This window comes from Lolium rigidum, chromosome 2, assembly GCF_022539505.1.
Source record: "Lolium rigidum isolate FL_2022 chromosome 2, APGP_CSIRO_Lrig_0.1, whole genome shotgun sequence".
Classification (NCBI taxonomy): domain Eukaryota; kingdom Viridiplantae; phylum Streptophyta; class Magnoliopsida; order Poales; family Poaceae; genus Lolium; species Lolium rigidum.
Window position 1 is genome coordinate 26,979,567 of NC_061509.1, and position 7,272 is coordinate 26,986,838.

Below are 7,272 nucleotides of genomic sequence, written 5' to 3' on the forward strand. Positions count from 1 at the left end.
GATCTCACGGAACGGCCGGTCCTTTCCCCCGATTGAGCAGGGAGTAAATCACGTCTGATCTGTTTCCAGTTTCCTTCTTTCCTCTAAAAAAACATTGGGGGGTTTTGTGTGAATAAATTAGCTTGCGTTAATTACCGTGCAGAAAAACAATAGGCATTATAGAAAGGAACGGAGGGAGTATCTATTTGTTAGCAAATATAGATCATTGCCTTGAGTCACTTCGTTCATCTCATATGATTTGCAATAGTATGATTAAGATTATGTTGGTAGCATGTCACTTCAGAAATTATTCTTTTTTATCGTTTACCTACTCGAGGACGAGTAGGAACTAAGATTGGGGATGCTTGATACGTCTCCAACGTATCCATAATTTCTGATGTTCCATGCTTGTTTTATGACAATACCTACATGTTTTGCTCACACTTTATAATGTTTTTATGCGTTTTCCGGAACTAACCTATTAACGAGATGCCACAGTGCCAGTTGCTGTTTTATGTTGTTTTTGGTTCCAGAAAGGCTGTTCGGGCAATATTCTCGGAATTCGACGAAACGAAGACCCAACATCTTATTTTTCCCGGAACCTTCCAGAAAGTCAAAGTGGGACCAGAGGGGTGCCCTGGGGGCCCCACACATGGTGGCGGCACGGCCCCAGGCCTGGGCGCGCCCCCCTAGTGTGAGGAGGCCCCGTGGCCCCTCCGACTCCGACTCTTCGCCTATATAAGCCCTTTCGACCTAAAAACGCGATACCAATTGACGAAACTCCAGAAAGACTCTAGGGGCGCCGCCGCCATCGCGAAACTCCAATTCGGGGGACAGAATCTCTGTTCCGGCACGTCGCCGGGACGGGGAAGTGCCCCCGGAAGCCATCTCCATCAACGCCACCGCCTCCATCATGCTCCGTGAGTAGTTCCCCCATGGACTACGGGTTCTAGCTGTAGCTAGTTGGTATTCTCTCCACTATGTACTTCAATACAATGATCTCATGAGCTGCCTTACATGATTGAGATTCATCTGATGTAATCGGTGTTGTGTTTGTTGGGATCCGATGGATTGTTACATTATGATTAGTCTATCTATAAAGTTTGTGAAGTTATTGTTGCTGCAATCTTGTTGTCTTTAATGCTTGTCACTAGGGCCCGAGTGGCATGATCTTAGATTTAAGCTCTATAATTATTGCTTAGATTGTATCTACAAGTTGTTTGCACATGTCTATGTCCGGAACCCGAGGCCCCAAAGTGACAGAAATTGGGATAACCGGAGGGAAAGGCGTAGGTATGAGGATCACATGTTTTCACAGAGTGTTAATGCTTTGCTCCGGTGCTCTATTAAAAGTAGTACCTTAATTTCCAGTAGATTGCCTAGAGGCCCGGCTGCCACCGGCTGGTAGGACAAAAGATGTTGTACAAGTTTCTCATTGCGAGCACGTATGACTATATATGGAAAACATGCCTACATGATTAATAATCTTGATGTTACTGTCTTAATGCTATTTCAATCCTATCAATTGCCCAACTCGTAATTTGTTCACCCAACACTTGTTATTGGAGAGTTACCACTAGTGTAGATAGCTGGGAACCCCGGTCCATCTCTCATCATCATATACTCGTTCTACATGTCATTGGAAGTAGTATCCACTATTTTCCGGTGCCATTGCTCTCATATTACTGCTATCGCTGCCGTGTTACTCGTTACTACTTGCTCTCATATTACTGCTACTTTCACATCACCCCTGTTACTAGTGCTTTTCCGAGTGCAGCTGAATTGAAAACTCAGTTGTTAAGGCTTATAAGTATTCTTTACCTCCCCTTGTGTCGAATCAATAAATTTGGGTTTTACTTCCCTCGAAGACTGTTGCGATCCCCTATACTTGTGGGTTATCAGCTGCACAACATTAAGTCCTTAAAATAATAGATGAGTAGATCACAGTTGGTATACAATACATGGTAGTCCAAAGAGAGGATACAACCATAAGGAAGCTATCCTATTGGAAGGTGTATACCAACACATGTTATGTTCAAGTAAGAGTTATCCAGACCTGTAATAGGAGTAGTATCAAGTGATAAAGATAACTAAGACATCCTATTAGAAGGTGTAAACCAAGACAAGTAATGGGTAAGTAAATTATCCAAACTTGTAAAACAATTGATAGTAAGGGATGAATATAAGTTATATGAGGTAGTATAAACCATGATGAGTCAATCATGGGAGGAAAGGAAGAGTGATAGGAATAAAATACGTCTATCTACATGGTAGAGATAGTAATCATATAAGATTCACCTGAGAATCATTATGTGATGAAGTAGAACATCATAAGTATTTAGGAGGAGTACAACAAGAAGTCAGTTGTTCAACAATAGTGTAAGATTGTGCTTCAAAACCATGGGAAGTGTGCCAAGCACATCATGACCATAGTCTTATGATAGAAACACTTGGAAGTATAGGAGTTATATCCTAATAAATATGTATTCAGAGTAGCCATGTTAGAACTAAATGTAGCATAGGAAGTAGACCTCAATAGCACGTATATATGGTATACTATTTTGTTAGAACTTCCAAAGAAAACTAGGTTAACTTTAACTACCCTAGGCCATTCTGTTTCAAGTTTGTCTCATTGCAAATGTGCAATTAAGATAAATGTCGAGACAAATAGTAGAAATCCACAAATTTGTGCTAAGTATCACGATATAAACCTATCTTATGTGGTGTTATATACTAAACATCTCAACCTCATGTTTAGAGATGTCTTACGCAACTATTATATTCAGTCTTATGATGGTGTGTAATGTATGCACAAAGCTGAATCTTCTTGGATTTTATTGGATTTTCCTTGTTTGTCTAGATCCATACATGAAGTTTGACTTTGATATGCAAATGCATGTTGCAATATCAAGTTACTACTTGATGTTATAGATCTAGAGGGTAATGGTAAACGTGTGAGGAAGTGACGAATTCTGAAGATCTTGAAGAACAGATGAAGGTTCATCACAACAAGGAAGGAAAGTTGTGGGAAGTAACCACAATACTCTGAAGGAAGTGCCAATCAAAATTCATGCTTTACCTCAACAGAGGAGTACTTTAGTACATAAGAAGCATGAAGGTGAGAAATACGGAGATTATGGAGAAGTAGAAGTAGAACCATAGTCATTATAAAAGAGGGAATGCATGGGAAATCACTTAGGATACTATATTCATAGTGTCAGCTAGTGGTTTTCTTGCAAAAATAAATCCTCGAAAAAGGAAGATGACCTATGAAACCATAGCAGATATAAGAAGACCACAGTTGGTATCAGAAGACCACAGTTGGTATAGGATCAATACTACGAGATAAAGTAGAAGAGGTCCCGACTAATTGGTATGAATCTATAATAGAGTCCACTTTTAGATAACAAATAGCCATAATTGGTATCAAGTAGTCCGCAATTGGATTATTCGTACCAAGAAGTTGTGAACAAATAAAATTTTGTTAGCCCAATAACTATAACCTATAATCATTTAGCCGAAGGATTCACATTGGATGTCCACAATTGAGTGGATACACCACAAAGATTCTTCGCGAGACCTTAGAAGAGTATGAACAATAAGCTAGACCTAGACCAATATTCTAACCATAATTCCAATGGTTGGAGGAAAAAGGAGTTCAAGACCATAAGAAAACTCCAAGGGGTAGAGTAAAGATTGGTTTGGATGTACAATGACTCAATATTTTGAGCAAGATAGAAGAAGAAACTCTGAACTGAGAGGAAGTTCGATCTTATTTTCATAAGATTATCGAACATTACTTTCAGAAAGATGTTAGACTAGAAGCCATGGTTCAGAGACAGAACCTATTGGATTCCAGGAAGAATCTGGACAAGGGATATATACAATTATATCAAGAAAGATCACCACGGAGTTCGAGAAAAATTGTAGTCTGCACAAGTCAGATCCACATTCCGAAACGTGAGAGAGTTCAAACTTCGAGGACGAAGTTTAGTTTAAGGGGTAGAGACTGTAATATCCCAGTATTTGGGGTTACAAAAATAGAGGAAACAGATGTGTGCATTGCATTCATGCATAGAAAATCCGGGGAATTTTCGCGCTTTAAAGTAAAACGAGTCCACGATAATTGAAGTTTCACTTGACCTTGGTGGAATTGAAGTAGCTCATCAAGTCAAGCACTATAAACCTCAATGTGACTTTGTTTAAAACCTTGTTTTGGTTAGAGATGATTTGATCTAAGGGATTAGATCAAATGGAACTAATAATCAACACAACAACACTTTACTCAATGATAAATTGCTTGATCTTATAAAAGATTATAATATGGTAATCCTTGTCATAACATATGAACACCTATTCAATTGCAAATCAAGTAACAATAAAATGGAGAAAACATTCTAGACTTATCTTTTCCTTGTCTTAAACTAATCCTTGGTCCTACCATGAACCTCATGGTATCCATTCCACTTTACTCTTGGAAACAAGACAAGGAGATAAACCCTAGGAATATATATTCTTCTCTATTACAAATTATTATACATCAAACCTAGAGAGGTGAGAGTTCCATATTATTCAGTAGAGAAGCAATGACAAACTTTGAGCTAAATCTTGGATATGCATCCATGTATTCAAATCATCATCCTTAAGAGAAACCCCAGGGTATTATTCAAGACAATCACTAGAGAGAGATAAACATTTATGTTAAACATAGATATTGATGATCACATCATTCTCTATGGAGCCTAACCTTAGGATGGTATTGAAGTCCTTCCCAAATGAGAGAGACCATTCATACTAATCCTAGTTCTACCTATTTATGAATAAAGGACAACCATTGAACTAAAGTATTAGGTTGTAAACCATTTCCATTTGGAGTGGTGAGATAACCTAATATCACATGGAATAAGATTACATCCATGAATTGATAAAGTAAGGAGGAAACAAATCCAATTAAGTTAGACATATGGAATCTTAGCCTAGATACCTAAGGAAATATTGTGTGTACACCCTAAACCCTAGAATAACTATTCCTATATGAGAAAACTCAAGCTATGGTGTTACACTCAAGATAGTTGAGCAACACTTGGTTTTAAGGGAGAGACCTATCCTTATATCCAAATGGTTAAACCATCATTCCTTGAGAGAACTCTAATTCATTCCTTGAGAGAACTCTAAATCCTTCCTTGAGAGAACTCTAAGTGGATATCTCAGGCATTCTCCTGGGATATAAACTATTGAAGTAACCATAGCAGGCCCATCCTAGAAAGTAAAATAGAAGTGCTATACCTTAGTTGATCAAGACAATGCTTGATCATGGAAGTGAGAAACCCATTTAATGAGAGATACCCTAGGAAGCCAAACCTTGATCATTATAAATTGAGTGATGATCATAAACCCTAAGAACTTGAGGTAGAGATACTAAGGACAAGTTGGTCATGCCTAATCCATGATCATGCCCTTGAGGTTTGTGAGGATAAGTTAAATCCTAATAGGATAAGTAGATATTATTCACCACATTAAACCATAGGAAGATAACTAGTAAGCAACCCTAGACTTATATCCCAACCTTAACTTGTGAATCACTTGGTGATCATAACTAGAATACTATCACATCTATATTTCAATTATTCCTCAATTAAAGAACATAAGAAAACCTTAGAGTCAAACTCTATACTTTATATGGTGAGAAACCATTCATCATTATAACCAAAGTTAACTATAAAAAGAATCATAGCCACTTTAATTACTTTAATGATGGATTAGGATAATAATAGAAGCCCATTGGAATCAGATAAAACCAATTCTCAAGTCCTCAGTAATTAAAGGAGCACATGAATTATTAAGCAAGGAACCATTTTATCATGCATAGGGGAGATTCAACCCTAGTTTGTGTATCACTTGGGTGATCACAAATAAAACCTAAACCACAATTAAGTTCCAAACCATAAGCTATTAGGTGAATAGAATTAGAGCCTAAAATTGCTCACTAGCTATAACTTATGCTTCAATTGTTGAATATAAGGATAACCTAGTGCTAAACCATATGATTAAAACCATATGTGGGATCAACCACATATCCATATAATTAATCAAGACCTCATAATAATCCTTAGAATATTTTGATTAGAAATTACCCCAATTAATATTCAAAAGAGAGTTGTGTTCCAAGGAGAAAAAGAAATTTCAAAGAACACATGGATTCATGGATAAATTAAATTTAAAGATAAACCACAAGGATACAAATAAAATTATGCAGTACACATTTGTCTTGGGCAATAAAATAATACAATAACCCTTTTTATCAAATCTTAATAGAAATTGTCAAAATAGAAAAGAGAAACTTTGAATTCAAATCTGAAATCAAAATAGAAATACAAAACAAAAAATAAATAAAAGAGAAACAGGGGAAAAACCTTACCAGACCTTACCTGGCCGTCCCAGCCCTGTAGAAGCCCACCAACGCCAGCCCAAGTATCAACCAGGAGAGCCCGTACCTCTTCGTTCCAGATATTTTGGAGGAGGGACGAGTTCATCGTCAACCTCTGCTCCGTCGACACCGCGACGAGCCACGTCCCGTGCCGCCGTTGTGGACCGCAAATGACGTCGTTGACTAGTCCGTCGCCTCTACCTTATCCCTACGAGTCTGAAACTGCCCTCACGCGCCACGATTCGTGCCCGAACGATGCTCGCCGACAGCGCCGTGTATCCTGGCCATCTCCGATGGCTTGTCGTCGCTGCCGACACCGTCCCCGTTGTATAAAACCACCAGGATCTCCGCCAGGAAACCCTAAACACTAATCGCCCCTCCGCAATCTCTCTCAGACCCTCTATCTCTCTCTATTGTCTCCACACACCAGGGCTGCTGTCGGAGAATTCTCCGGCTAGCCGCCGATTCAAGCCACCCCGGAGGCCAGGGTTAGGTCCAGGAGGTGCGCCTCGACGAGAATATCAACCTGGCGGAGCAGAGCATCCAGGGGAGCTTGGAGGAGTGCGAATTTCGGCGTTACCTTTCGCCAGGGTTCGCCGGGAAACTTGAGCTAGCCGTCATCTCCGACCACAATCAATGTCGCCGACCATCCAGGAAGCATTCCGGTGAGCTTACACGTCGATTAAGCCCTTACTCGCTTCCTGGGATGCATCCTAGCCTTATTTAGTAACTTGGTCGGAGCCCGTCGCCGCAGATGGTGGTCTCCAGCGATGCTCCGGTGGTCTATTCGAGCAATCAAAACCACCATCGGACTCAGCGTGTAGAGGGGGTCCGGATAGTGCTAGTCGCGTGTCCTAGTAGGCCAA